Below are 15,561 nucleotides of genomic sequence, written 5' to 3'. Positions count from 1 at the left end.
GTGGCGTTGAATAACTTGACAGGCAAGATAGGATAAGATAGGAGAGTAGAGATGGAAGAGAGACTTTTTCAGGCTGAAATAATTTATCCAGGGCCATACAGCAGCCGTTGCTTCCATTAGATATACAGGTATAGCTCAGTTAACAAAATACAGTTGCTCCCTCCTTTCACGTGGATTTGTGGTCTGCAGTCTTGAATATTCACGGAGGGGAGACCTCTGTTATTTTCAATGGGGCTTGAATACACGTAGGTGAGTCTCCGCTTTCGCAGGGAGTTCCGGAACGGAATGGATTTCCCGTGAAATGGGAGGGCTGACTATAGCACTTCTTTAACTTTAAAGTTGGTACCAGAGGCAGAAATAACATGGAAAAATTAGAGATAGGTCCCTACACCACAAAAAGTGGAGCAGTTCCATATGTTTTGGCAAATGTATTGTTGAAAACTAACAGCAAGCAAGTGTACAATGAAACAACCAAGTTAGCTGAGCCTGACATAAGTGTTCAAAAACATTTTGAACCATCTAGAGCAGGGGTAGGCAACCTTTTTGAGCCGGGGGCTGGGTTGCTGTCCCTCAGACAACTGGGGGGCCGAAGCTGGGGGGGAGCTTCCACCCTCCAGGGGCGGGGCTGCTTGCCGGGGGTGGAGCTTCCACCCTCCAGGGGCGGAGCTGTGTGCTGGGGGCGGAGCTTCTACCCTCCGGGGGCGGGGCTTTCTCTGCTCCCTTTCCCGACCTCCAGCTGTCTGAGAGACAGCTAGAAGGGGGGGGGGATGGGGAGGGGGGGTGACAGGCGTGTGCCTGCTCCTCATGCCCTTCCTTGGCCCCCAGCTGCCTCTCAGAGACAGCTGGGAACCAGTAAGGGCCCGTGAGGGGCAGGAGCAACAGGTGCGCGGCCTCTGCGCCTTTCCTGGGGCTTTGCCAGGCCTGAGGTGTCCTCCGAAGGACACCTCAGGTCTGCTGAAGCCCCGTGGGGAGGAGGAGGAAGATGAGGCCGGCGGCCCCTGCTCCTTTCCTTGGGGCTTCGCCAGGCCTGAGGTGTCCTCCGAAGGACACCTCAGGGCTGCCAAAGCCCCGTGGGGAGGAGGAGGCGTGTGCCCACCCTCTCCTCCTCGGCACTTTCCTTCGGCCGAACGGGCTCCAAGAGGAAGAAGGCCAAAGGGAAGGGCTTGGGCACCTGTCCCAGGTCCTTCCCCCAAGCCCTTCCCTCCAGCTCTTCCCTTCAGCCAAAACCACTATCATTGTTAAAGCAGACCTTTTAGCATTAAAAACACCAAAAATACACAGAAATGCACTTTGGAAAGTCACACTGTCTCACCTTCAGAAAGAATGAGTGCATGTCTCAGAAACTGACTGATATCATCACCACCACCACCACCACCACCACCATCATCATCATCACCACTTTCATTATTAAAGCAGACCTTTTAGCATTAAAAGCACTGAAAATACACAGAAAGCACACTTTGGAAAGTCACACTGTCTCGCCTTCAGAAAGAGTGAGTGCATGCCTCAGAAACTGACTGATATCATTTGGTTTTAATGTTTAATATTGCATTGTTTTTGTTTGTCGTTGCCATGATGCTGTAACCTGTCTTGATATCAAAGAAAGGTGGGCTATAAATAAATGATTTATTTATTATTATTATTTATATCATCACCACCACCATCACCATCATCATCACCACTATCATTGTTAAAAAAAGCAGACCTGTACAATTAGAATGGAAATCCTCCTCCTCCTCCTCTTCCTCCTTCTTCCTCCTCTTCCTCCTTCCTTCCTTCCTCCCTTCTCCTCTTCCTCCCCAGGCAGGGGAGAAAGGAGGGGGCCTCCCCAGGCTCCTTCTCCCCAGCTTGGGCCCCTCCGTGTGCAACAGAGGCAGCCAGGTCGGGGAGAAGGGAGAGGGCCTCCCCAGGCTCCTTCTCCCTGGCTTGGGCCCCTCCGTGTGCAACGGAGGCAGCCAGGCCGGGGAGAAGGGAGGGGAGCTCCCCAGGCTCCTTCTCCCCGGCTTGGGCCCCTCTGTGTGCAACGGAGGCAGCCAGGCCGGGGAGAAGGAAGCGGCCTGGCATGGGCCCTGCGGGAGCCCAGGGAGTCAGCAGGCCGCTTCCGCGGGCCCCTTCTTGGCCCGTGCGGCCACAGGCCTCCCGCCAGAAGGAGACGCCTGGGGCCACACGGGCTGAAATGGAGCCTGCGGAAGCGGCATGCCGCCTGCCTGTGCTCCCCCCAGGGCCCACTGCTCTTAAAGGGCCAGGGGCAGCTTGGAAGCCAAGAGGCCTCCAGACTGCCCCAGGCCCTTTAAGAGCAGCGGGGGCGAGGAGGATGAGGCGGAAGAAGGGCGGGGGCAGCCTGGAGGCCTTGGAGCCAGGCCTTGTCCTCCTCCTTGCTGCCGCTCTTAAAGGGCCAAGGGCAGCTTGGAGGCCCGGAGCAGGAGGAGGCTTTGGCGGCGGTGGCAGCAGCGGCGGTGGCAGGACCGGGCTGGGACCGGGCCTGTCGCCTCCGCGGGCCGCATACGGCCCACGGGCTGGGGGTTGCCGACAACTGATCTAGAGGCTGCTTGAACACCTCTTCCAAAATGCATCCATGGATGACTTTTCTCCCCACTACCTTCTATTTTCTTATGATTTCTATTTTGGGGGCAAAACATTGGGGCTGTACAGGGTGGCATTTTGTGCCGGCCTATATGCTCAGTGTGGGCTGAGTGTCCGCACGCTTGAAGCCCTTACCGCGCTCCTTGGGCGCCATTTTGGCACACACCGGGCACAATGCCCAAATGGCGCAGCGCAGAAGGGGCATCATCATGGTGCACCAATGCACCTGTGGCACCCCTTCTGGGACGTAAAAAAGCCCCTTTTCGGGGCTTCTTTTTGCTCCCTCTGGAGGCCATGGCATGCAGCTGCTGTGGTCTCCATCCGGGGCAAAAAGGGCTGGCGTTTAGCCGCCCGTCTGTACAGCCCCATAGAGATCTATGATTTTTTAAACTATTGGGATTGGCTCCCTCCCTCCACAATCCAGAGGTAGAGAAAGGCAAGCCAGCTCCACCAGGCCTTGCCTGAACGAAGAAGGCACTCCCTCCATCCACCATCATCCACAGGAGAGAAAGGTAGACCAGCGCCATTGGGCCTAGCCACTTTAAGAAGAAGGGCCCTCCCACCAGTCCATCTGCCGCAGTCCAGGCATCAGAGGGAGAGAAGATCTGCTGGATTTTCCCCCTTTCCCACTGCCATTCCCTTCTCCTTTTGTGTCTTGTCTCTTTAGATTGTAAGCTTAAGGGCAGGGAAAGGTCTAATTAACCAATTGTAAGCCACTCGGATAGCCTTTTGGCTGAAGAGTGGGGTATAAATGAATGAATGAATGAATTAATTAATTAATTAATATTAGTGAGGCAGGGTTATTTGCTCTCCACTTTTCTCTCTGTTTTGCTGTTCATACATGCTCATTAAGGGATCCAGAAGGCAGTTGCTGTTTACCTTGCCTGTTTGCAGCAGGCACACACAGCTACACTAGGTTTCGTTTTCCTAGCTCAGGTTTCATTTACACATCAAAAGTATGTATTTCTTCAGCCCTCTGTCATCATCCTTCTAATGCCAATGTTGCTAAAAAACAGAGTCCCAGCTAGACAGAGGAAAGGGAGGTTGAGTAGGCATAAAAAGACTGCTAAAAAGAGTTTCATTGTCAGAGGCTATGTTAACCGAGAGTGCCTATACTTACACTTTGATTATTAGAAAAAGGGATTGATTATAAGCAACTAATTGTTTGTAATGATTTACTTCCAAGCTCAAGCTGCTGCTTGCTCTCCTGTCTAATGTTTAAACACCATTCAAGCAGTTAATAGCACTTATAAAATAGACCAGAAAGCCTCCACAACACTGCTATCATGATTTTAAGAGCAAAAAAACACCAGCTAGATGTTACCAATGAAACGTTATAAGAAACTTAACAAACAAACATTTGTCTAAACAAGAAGATCTTGTACATAGAGAAATGCTGAGATGTGGGGGGAAAACCCACTGTTTAAATGTTGATGTGATTTCAGAATTAGGGTTGCTCTCCAAGCTCATAAATAGTATAGAATTGCCTGAAGGTGAGTTAAGCAAGAAAAGTTTATAAAAATTGGTTTGAGGATATGTGGCATGGCTCATCTGTTGCTGCACCATAAAAAACCCAGAGAAGACTACTTCTCTGCCCCTCCCTTGAAGTGAATGATGGCGGAGGGAAATGTTTATTGATGCTTCACTGTCTGCTGTTCTGTACACAAATCCTCTGCTAGACAGGTGTACTGATGACCCTGTTGAATTATATGCATGGTACCTTTCTCCTAACTTTGTGGAAACAGCTTACAGACATGGCAGGTGGGCTCTTCTCTTTTGAAATCAAAATGAAGTCAGCCTTTTAAGGGATTTATTATTATTATTATTATTATTATTATTATTATTATTATTATTATTATTATTATTATTATTATCCTTTATTTATTTACTGTAGCAAAGTCTTGGCAAGTCTAGGTACCTGCTGCTAAATCAATTATCTGGAGGAGGTAAAAGCATAACAGTGAGATGGTCTGTCTCACTTGATTTCTTGGCCTTAGGAAGCTGAATTCAGACTTCAAATGCACAGCAAACATGCTTCTTCTTCTTTTTTTAAATTAACCTTTAGTTAACATTTTTGTGGTGACATCTTGCCACACGTTCTATAGGCTGAATGGCAGAGGAAATTCTGGATTATTTTTAAGAGAACCAATGGGGCTTAATGGATAGGAATATTTTTCATGAGGGACTCCCATTTAGCATTTGCTGCAGACCTGAGACCAGTGCTATTCAACATCGTTATCAATGACTTGGATGACAGAATTGGGGGCATACTTAGCAAAGTTGCAGATGACACCAAATTAGGAGTAGTAACTAATACTCCAGAGGACAGGATCAAGCTTCAAAATGACCCAAATAGACTTGAAAGCTGGGCCAAAGCTAACAAAATGAAACTCAACATAGAGAAATGTAGGATACTGCACTTTGGGTGGAAAAATGAAATGCACAGATATAGGATTATGGGGGATACCTGGCTGAACGAGAGACTTATATGTGTGAAAGGGATCTGGGAGTCCAAGTAGACCACAAACAACATGAGTCAACAGTGTGATGCAGCAGCTAAAAAGGCCAATGCAATTTTAGCCTCCATCATTAAAAGTATAGTGTCTAGATCAAGAGAAGTCATAGTGCCACTCTATTCTGCTTTGGTCAGGCCTCACCTGGAATACTGTGTCCAGTTCTGGGCAAAGTAATTCAAAAAGGATGTTGAGAAACTCAAGCCATGTGTCCAAAGGAGGGCAACCACAATGGTGAAGGGCCTGGAAACCATGAAGCCCTATGAGGAAAGCCTTAGAGAGCTGGGGATGTTTAGCCTGGAGCAGAGAAGGTTAAGAGGAGATATAATAGCCCTGTTTAAGTATTTGAAAGGGTGCCATATTGAGGATGGAGCCAACTTGTCTTTTGCTGCTTCAGAGAGTAAGACCTGGAGCAATGGATGCACACTAAACATTAGGAAGAACTTTTAATGTAAGAGCTGTTCTACAGTGGAACACACTTCTTCCTCAGAGTGTAGTGGAGTCTCCTTCCTTGGAGGTCTTTAAACAGAGGCTGGATGGTTTGACTGAGAGTTCCTACATGGCAGAATGGGGTTGGGCTGGATGGCCCTTGGGTCTCTTCCAACTAGGATTCTATGATCTGACTCAATTTGTTTAGCTCAGTTGCTTCCTCTGTATCATTCTCCCCTGTTTGCAATTCCTTGCTTTAATTATCAATCTTCCAATTGCCATCTTGCAGGGTGACCAGATGCCATAACCCCAAAGGAAGTCAAGGCAATGCAAAATGTGGGACATCTGAGAAAAATGTAGGACATTCCAGATTAAAAGCTAAAACGCTAATATACATAGAAATTCATGCTGCTTGGTTATGCTTGATATAGAGGATATTTTTGAATTCCTCCTGGACAGAAGGTTGAAATGTAGGACATGTCCTGGAAAAGGAGGACACCTGGTCACTTTGCCCTCATGGGACTGCTAGAATTGAGCTAATGCTGGAATCATTTCTTGAAGATTTTAATGATGTCTGGTGGGAAGTCATCTTTGGGTAGATTAGAAGAGCTACCAAGGCTGGAATCAGTCTTGGTTTTCCCATGTTGTGAAGCAAGGGAACTGCAGTGAAATATTCTTAGGTTTCAGATTGGCCTCCCCAGCCAAGCTAGCCATTGGTCCCCCTTATCAGGAAAGGTTGTAAAAAGGCTTCCTGTTTGGTCAGATACTTGCTTGAACAACTGTCAAGGCCTTCCTCAGCTGCAATACTGTCCCGTTCAGTCACTCAGCTTTGACCTCTCATCCTCAGCTCAGTCTCTCAGTGCTTGACAGCTGTCTGCAGCTGTGGCCTGGCAATGCTTCCCCATCATGCTTTACTGCAAAGAGGAACTAAATGACCAGCAAAACAACAAGGTCACTTTCTGACCTTTATTAAAGCTTCCAGCCAAAGCCTTCATACTGATCTGTGTAAAGCAGGAGGAACTTACATAATTGTTTCAAATTGTATTAACCTTGCTTACCTCTCTCCTCATCTCTCCCTGTCTACAACTTGCCTCATAGCTACTCCCATTCTATACAATCTGACATAATGGTCCAGCAAAAGGTATCACCATTTAAAATGTTAAAATCCTGTGTTATCTTAATTCTTACTTTTTAATTCTCAGGCCTTGATTTTGAATGGGCCAGTGGGGTTCAGCTATGGCTGATCCATTGATATGGATTCATGAAGGCAAACATACCTGGTTTTCTCTCAAGCCAGTTGCAATTGATTTCCCTGAAACCCATGCTCAGGAGCAGTTACTACTTGAAATAGACTTTTTGTCTCGCTCATATATCCTCTCAACCAATTTCTTATTTAAGAGAAAATCCAGGGCAGATTGAAAATTTTGGCCTGTTACAGACTGCCAAAATAAAGCTGCTTCGGATCTCTTTGGAGGTATGCTATTTAAATGATGCATGGGTCCTAAGAGTCCGGAGGTCGCGCCAAAGCCACACTCCATTCGTAAGCACTGAAGTGCGGCTTTGGTGCAGCTTCCGGATTCTTCGGATGCATGCATCATTTAAACAGCATACTGTACCTCCAAAGAGACCTGAAGCAGCTTTATTTTGGCAGTCTGTAACAGGCTAGAAATGCTGATTTAAACCACACTGGAGATCTGTAGCTCATTTTCTCGAATAAGAAGCAAGCAAAGTCTGCTGCTAACATTAGACTGATACATACATTTTAAAAATCATGCTGAACAATACATCAGTAAATGTCAGATCCATTAAACAATATGGTTCTTAATAACATTTAACCTGTGTGAGTCCATTTGTTTGACTTAACATCAGGTTTCTTTCAGGGTCTGTAACACTTCCTTGTTATGACAGCATCCATTTTGTGAACATTAGGCACAGTTTCCAACAAGAGGCAATCTAATCCATTTCAGCCAGAGACACTAGGTGGCTAATGCTTTGCAAAAATCAGGTGCGTGTGAAAATGGGAATCCCATTACAGTGGATTTAAGTAAGCAGCTGTACACAGCTGCATGTAATTTTGCCATGCCATTGTGCACTTAAAGGATCCTGACTTGGGGGGAAACCTACACACACACCCTGGGCAGGACCTGAAGGAAACATGCTGGTTATCCTAATCTGGTTCCACCATATCTCCGTCTAGCACAGAGAACAAAAAGAAAACAATGGTCTTGGGGGAAAGTTAAATTTATTCATTATTAAAGAACAGTAAACACACAAAGAGGAGACAGCTCTGTGCATGATGTTAGGGGGAAATTTTGGGGGGGGGGGCGGGGATGGGGAGAAATGGAAATACATTTTATAGTAGGGAGAAAATGAGATCAGGGGACGATGTGCTGCTTAGGGGCAAAACATGAGCAGAAGGGGCGGCTTGAAGCCACCCCTTCCAAAGGCAGATTGGGGATGTGGCAAACACACGCCATGGCCCCAATCTGCCTTGAAGCCAGATGAAAAGAGAGCAGCAAAGATCCGCTTCTTTTTTGGCCGGGGAAAGGGTGGCTTTTCCTGCCCCGCTGCAGCCCTGTGGCAGCTTCAAGCTGCTCCGGCTGCATGCAGCATATAAATGCCACACCACCAGAGCGCCTTGAAGCCAGCCATGTCTGGGTGGCCTTCCAACCTCTGGGCTACTTTAGGGTGGTGTGGAAGTATGTGGCGTATGAACGCCACACTCCCAAGCTGCCTGGATGGGGCTACCTGTTTCGGCCCTTACTTAGTCTACTCTTCCTTTGCTAAGTCTTTGGCAGGCAACTCCAAAGGACCCTGCATGCCTCTCTCTCTAATTTATATCCTGCCTTTCTCCTGCTCTGGAGATGGGGATATTTTGATCTTTCATCTGTTTTGGACTTTGTCTCCCCAGAAGCCCCAGCTTGGACTGGAAGCTACTGGTTGACCTTGAGCAAGTCACATGCTCTCAGCCTCCTGGGAAGGCAATCAAATGCATTCTTTGAATTCATTTTCATTCAGCCTAGAGGAACAGCAATAGCAACAATAGCAGCTTCATTTATATACTACTTCATACCACAGTAAACAATCTTTAAACGGTTTACAACTGTAAGCTAATTGCCCCCAACAAATTGGGTTCTCATTTTAGCATGAAGGATGCCAGGCCAGGCTGAATCGACCCTGGCTGAGATTGAACTCATAACCTTGTGGTTTGTGAGTGAGTGGCTGCAGTACTGGTGAGATGCAAGGATGAGGACATGAATAACTAAATTAAAGATGCTTACTATTTTTTAGAATCTCAACATAAACTCCCAACATTTGATGAAATAATATAATTTGGTTATGCACAGAAGGTTTATTTGGGGAAGCTCTCTTTCTTGAAAACTTAGCATTAAAAAAAAAGCTGAGCTTCATAATAATCAATAGGTTGGAATGGGCCATCTGGTCCAACAGGCCCTATTCCTTAAATGTAGTCCTTTAGTGCCAGAAATCCAGAGCTAAAGGTGCCCCTACAGTTGGCTCCCTATTATCACTCTCTGCTTAAAGACTTCCCATGACTGCCAGCATTCTAAATAACTTCATGTTCTAATTGCTCTGATCATTCAGAGGGTTCTCCTAACGTTCAGTTTAAATCTGCTTCCTCTTCCTTAAGCCTGTATCTGAGTCTTCCATCTTGGGCAGTAGAGAATTCACTTTTGCCCGGTATCTGAAGTATGCCAGCATGTCTCAGGTGGCAGATGCTTGGAACAGCAGTGGCAACCTCCTGGCCTTCCCCTCTCTTGAAGAACAGTGCTCTGTGTATGCACCACATTGTCTGTTCTCTACCTCCTTAACTGACCTGGCATCCTAACAGTTGCCAGAATGAATCCCTTGCATTGTTGGTGTTGATCCCCTACTTGAGCTATCCAATGTCGTGGAGCTGTAGGTTTTTCCCAGTGTGGCAAGTACTGATACTATATTTATGCCATTCTCTGTTTCGTTATTTCCTGGAAACTTGCCGTGATCCAGCAGCTGTTGGCTTGTGGACTGGCACCAGTCTGTAGACTACCATTTTGAGTAGTGCTGTGCTTGTTTATCTGACTTCTGTAAATAGATCTGGGAGTGGGATGCCCTCTTGTCATTTTCTTGAGACATAAAAACGTGTTGGGCTTGCCCTACTTATTTAAGTGGCTACTGGCTAAACAGATAGAAATGTTGGGGGGGGGGTGGCTTTTAGTTATGGGCACATGAGGACACCAGTGTATGTAAAGCCTTTGCAGTTGTTAGCAAAATCATTCCAATATCTGTAGTTGGAATGCGCCTGATTTAGGCTTGGCTGGCCAGGACTGCATAAAGCAAAATTCTTGTCTGTACATAGTCTCTGTGGAAATCATACATGTTAATTAATGGTCTTGGGATGTTTTTGCGGATGATGATGAAAAGGCTTGGAAAAGCCATAATCAAACAAACCAGCCTGTCTGACTTTCACTGTGTGCAGTATTCCTGGACAGGAATGCCATGCACTGTACTTATTCCAGTTTACTCACCAATGTCCATGATCTAAATTTATATCAGATGGCTTGAAGCTACACTTTCCAACCAACCTGAGCTGCTGAGCTGAGCCAAAAGTGGCAGGCCTCATAGTGCCATTTTTTCTTTTTCTGTCTGGTAATTAAACAGAGGGAAAGAGAAAAGAGGAAGGCAAGCAGAGTTGCTATAGTTATTGTAGGGAGGGGATGTATAACTATCTGTATTGCAGCTCATTCCCCCCCCACCACCACCACCATTGCTTTTGAAACTTAATCTCTGCCTTCTCAGGCTGGGGACTATTACTTATTATTTCAGAATGTGATGGTACACTAGTTTGTCTATTCAAACTAAGAATGGCAAGAGCCAAGAGCAGGAAAAACAAAGAAGATCCAGGTTTGAATCCCTATTCACTTCTGGAGTTTACTGAACAGTTGTTGACCATACTCTCTCTCAGCCTAATCTGCCTCACAGGGTTGAATGGGTATAAACTAGTAGCCTGTATTCATTGGAAGAAGTGTGGAATAAAAATATAGTAAAAATTAATGTTGTGTAATTTAACACGCATGCCTCTTTGGTCTTGTTGTCAGTTTTCTCAAACCTGCAAACTAAAAGTGGCAGTAGGCATTAAGTATGATATAAGGTTGTTGCTAAAATTAGCACCATTGTGTCCACTTTTCATCTGATGGCTTGTTATGTCCCGCAAACCCATAGGTTTTCCATCCAAGTGGAATGTAGTTTGAATGTAGTGCATTCAATGTTCACAGTCCTTTACTGAGTGTAAGAGGATTGGCCTCCGCCCCAAGAAGCTTACAGAGGAAAAGAAAGCAGTGAAGGAAGAAAGGAAGGTGGTTTCACACTGCTGTTCTGGGAGATCGTTCCTGGCCCAAAGACAGCATGAGAAAAGATGTGAAGTTTTTTGATGAAGCAGGAGACCTTTGGATAGATGGGAGTGGTGGAGTGAAGATGTTAGGAATGAAGCAGGATGCCAGAGAAGAGAGGCTGAGGCCAGAGGCAAGGTTCTTGGTGGCTTTGATGCCAAGGACGAGGCCATTAATATCAGATAGAATACAGGGCACAAAGGGGAGAGACAGAAACCATGGATTTTGGTCACGAATGATGCAGCACCCAGCCTGAGAACATCTATTTCCAGAACTATAAGACAGAGAAGAATTCAAGAATTTAGCCATGTCAGCCTGGAAAAGGATCTTGGAACACCTTTGAGACTAACTGCAAGAAAGAATCTGGGAGCATGAGCTTTTATAGACTTGAACTGAGGTAAGAATTTAGCTCAGTCTGCACAAATGCCGCAGAGTGAAATAATGGAGTGGACTGTGCCATTTCCTGTTGCAAGCAACGGTGGTTTTTTCAAATGCCTCCCATGTTTTCTTTTTAAAATGTCATTTCTATAAGCTCATCAGAAAGACTTGTTGTGGCCTATCCTGTCTCTGTTGTACTGTTTTTTTTAACCTTACAGCAAATTTTGTGTAGAGCTGTACATTGTGTACATTAGCAGACATGCAGAATGATTGTCCTTCCTTACTCAGAGGCAGAAACTGTATACTCTGTTTGGCTGCCCTAGGACTCTGCCACAAAGAACTTGGTCTTCCTTGTTTAGGCATGGCATATTAAAACTGCCTTGCAGTGAACAGGGAGCCAGGTTTTGGCTTTCAACCTTCCTTCATACCAAATAATGTGTGACCTGTGGCTGTGAGATTCTCTTCTTTGAACATGTGACTGCTAAGAACAGCTAAAAACTGGACCAGGTTGCCTTTGTGGATCTGTGGCTACTTTTTAAAATGTTATTAGGGTTTTCCTGTGAATTGTTTTAAACTTGCTTTTGGCATGAATGAAAAAGTGCAGCCCTGCTAAGATAACTCCAGTCCTGTCAGGTGTAAGAAAAAAAATAATGAAATTCTGGTTTTAAAAGAAATTGTTATTAACCTTAATTACAATTTATTGTAAAACCAGATATTTGATGTTCTTGTGTGCCTTCAAGTTGCTTCCAGCTTATGACAACCTTAAGGCAAACCTGTCATGGGGTTTTCTTGGCAAGTTTCTTCAGAGGGGATTTGCCATTGCTGTCCATTATTCACATGCATATACAATGCACCTGCGTCATACGCGGGCACCTTTTACGGGGCTTTCAGCTTGCGCTGAAAGCTGTGCACCGGGAGAATGGCCCATGGCATGTGTCATGCACAAGCCCCGTTCTATCCAATGGGGCTCGAGCATACACACTATTTGCCTTACGCGGGGAGGGTCCGGAATGGATACCCCGCTTAAGGCAAGGGCACACTCTACAGTTTATTACCACACAGAAATCTTGGCTATACTGCCCCATGGAGACAAGAATGTGGAGAAGGGAGAAAATTTTGAATCGGGGCATAGGGCAGCTTCCCACAACCTGAAGCCATTGAAATATGTAGGGTAACAACTCCCACCATCCCCAAATAGAGACAGGAATATTTGGCATTTTGGGAAAATGGAGGCTTATGCAGGAATATAGTCAAAGCACTCCTGACAGAGGGCCATCCAGTCCCTGTTTAAACTGAATAAACTGTATAAACTGAACAAATAGGGTGATAGTATGTAGCCTTGCCTGACCCCTTTACCAACTGGGAACCACTCTGTTTCTCCGAATTCAGTCTGACAATGTCATCTTAAAGATTAACAGGTTGTTGCTTTTGTTGTTTCTGCCTAACACAGCTCCATACTAAAAGCTTGAGAAGGGCCACATGTAAGTTTTTTTACAAGGTGTGTGAATGAGTTTTATCTGAAATTCCCCGATTATTTTTCCAGAATGAGCGCAGCCATTACCTGCATCTGTTTAAAAATGAATCAACTGGCTTTTCCAGAGACAGATTTTCCATTTACTGCATTTACATTTTATAGGTTAGTAGTGCAAGTTGGAACAAGGCTAATTGTATTTCAGATTTAGAAGAGCTTAAGTGGAATGGAAAGCCTTCACCACCTTGTCTGTTGTTTCCTTGTTGTTTTAATGTTTTAGTTGGCTTATTCTTCCTGAGGTCAGAACAATCAGATTCTGGTTGTAAAAGCCTACATCCCCTTTCCATGGATAGTTCATGCCAGGAATTTAAATCTAAAATTAAACAGGCCCTGATTTTGAGACTGGCTACTGTAAACTTGCTATAAACGCTCCACACGTGTTTTGGAAATAGCTGCCTGCTTGCTGTAGTTGCAGTTCCTCAGATTTTCTCTACACTAACTAATTCTAGGTCTTCTGCATTCTTTAACATATCTCTTTTCTGGCACACTATTTACCAAGAGAAGATAGGTTGGATGAGGCTGTGTCCGTTTCATGGTCATTCTGTGTAAATTATTTATTCTAGCCCTTGGGAATATTAGTACTTATTTTATAATTTCTTTAGTGGTGCTTTGCTGCATAATGACAAAAGAAGGCACATACAGTCTAAAACTTTATACAGAAGAGTTAAAAGAGAGAAAGAAGGAAATAAAACAGAAGGCTAAAGAGAAAAAAGTACATCTTATACTTAGTTTGATTTCATTTCACAAGCTCACCCCTCATGCAGCATCCAGGCCTTGATATGCCAAGCTGATGATCTTGCAGTCAACAGAGTCAGTATCTTAACTACTTGCGCCACTAGAGGAAAAAGAGAAAATACTCTGATCCCTTGCCTCTCTGGTGTGTGGAGCTGTGATCTGCTATCAAGAGCTTTTCCATTCTTTATCCAGTCACTCTCCTCATATGATTCAACCTGGAGAATTAATTTTGTTTGAAAATATCAACCAGAGCCTGTTAAAGCTGTGCTTACTGAATTAGTCTGAGGCCTCATATAGATGTTGTATAGAACACTGCTCCTCTCTCTCTCTCTCTCTCCCTCCCTCTCTCCCTTGGAGTGTAGTGGAGTCTCCTTCCTTAGAGGTCTTTAAACAGAGGCTGGATGGACATCTGTTGGGGATGTTTTGATTGAGATTTCCTGCATGGCAGAATGGGGTTGGACTGGATGGCCTTGTGGTCTCTTCCAACTCTATGATTCTATGATTTCATTTAACCTAAAATAGTCTGTAATCAGGAATGGTCAAACAGACCTCCTTCCCATTTCATGTTTCTCTATTGCAATCTGCTGAAATTGCCCTTAACTTAATGGAAGAACAATTTCAAAACTTCACTTAGTCATGAAACCACTGGGTAACCGTGGGGCAAACTGAGCTTCAACTGACTTCAATCTAATGTGGTAACTAAGCAGGGAAATAAGCTTCTTCAATGCCAACCGACATCGAACATGATCGGCCTTGATGCTCTGTCACTACCGATACCAAGCGTGATCGGCCTCGACACTCTGCTGCTGCAGCCTCTGTCCAGGACTTGAGAGTCCACATCTTATTGGACTCAGACAAAGGTGCTGTCGATCCTGAGTTGCCAATCCTCACTCCCCACCTGGGAATTTGAGTTCGTCTCTGAAGACCAAACGTCGTCAATCCCTGATGTCTGTTCCGAGTACGGGGCTTTCTGGAGATCTCCAGGAGCCTTTGTTCGAGGACAACCCAGACTTCTTTTATGACAGTGAGACTGACAGGTCAATCCCGAAGTTGTCTGCTGTCACTTTGCTGCTACCAGGTCTGGTCTGGGCTGCTGTTGCCTCCAAGTCCACTTCGACTGTGAGCGTGCAAGCACAGGTCTACAGGGAGAGATCCCCGTCTCCATTACCAGAGCAAAAAGAGACTGTTGCCCATGTTTCACAGATTTGGCGTCTGTCGAATTGGATGCCGAGGCCACCCATTTCCCTCAAGAGTTGACACGCTTGGGTCCCTCTTCTCCAACAGACGATGTTTGTTCTTTTTCTGAACATGTGATCTGCATGGTGAACGCCCTTGAACTCGAGGTCACCCATTTGGATGATGAGGCACTGGATCCGATTGAGAGGTGGAGCCGTGGTAAGGTGCCCACTTCTGCTTCAATATCATTTCTTCCTTCCCTCAAACGTATCACAAAATGGTCATGGGACACTCCTGCTTCTGTGACTTCAACTTCAAAGCAAACCAAGAACTTCTGTAGGGTTTAACCGTCCGGTCCTTCTTGGTTAAGCCCAACTCAGCAATTGTAGAGGGATCTACAGACCACATTCACTCTGAAGACCTCCACATCTCTGACTGATCGTGAGGGCAAGAAAGTGGATGGCTTCGCAAGAAAGGTTTACGCCGTCAACATTCTGGACATGAAAGTTGCAAACTTTACAGCTTGCATGGGTGCTTACCAGCATCACCTCATGAAGCGATTCTTGCCCTCAGTTGATGATCTTCTGGAGGAGAAGTGACCATTGGGGATTCTGCTGAGAAATGAATCCCATGCTGTCGGCAGCCTACTGGCATTCGGCAGATTGTGCAGCCAAGTTCTTATCTACATCGATTACCCTCTGATGGCACACATGGCTTTGAGCATCCGACTTGACTCCTCATGCCAAAACTGCTATAGACGACACCAGGAGCCCTGTTGGCACAGTGGTTAAATGCCTGTACTGCAGCCACTCACTCAAAACCACAAGGTTGC

Source organism: Sceloporus undulatus, chromosome 6, assembly GCF_019175285.1.
Source record: "Sceloporus undulatus isolate JIND9_A2432 ecotype Alabama chromosome 6, SceUnd_v1.1, whole genome shotgun sequence".
NCBI classification, from domain to species: Eukaryota; Metazoa; Chordata; class Lepidosauria; order Squamata; family Phrynosomatidae; genus Sceloporus; species Sceloporus undulatus.
This window is presented reverse-complemented; position numbering follows the sequence as displayed.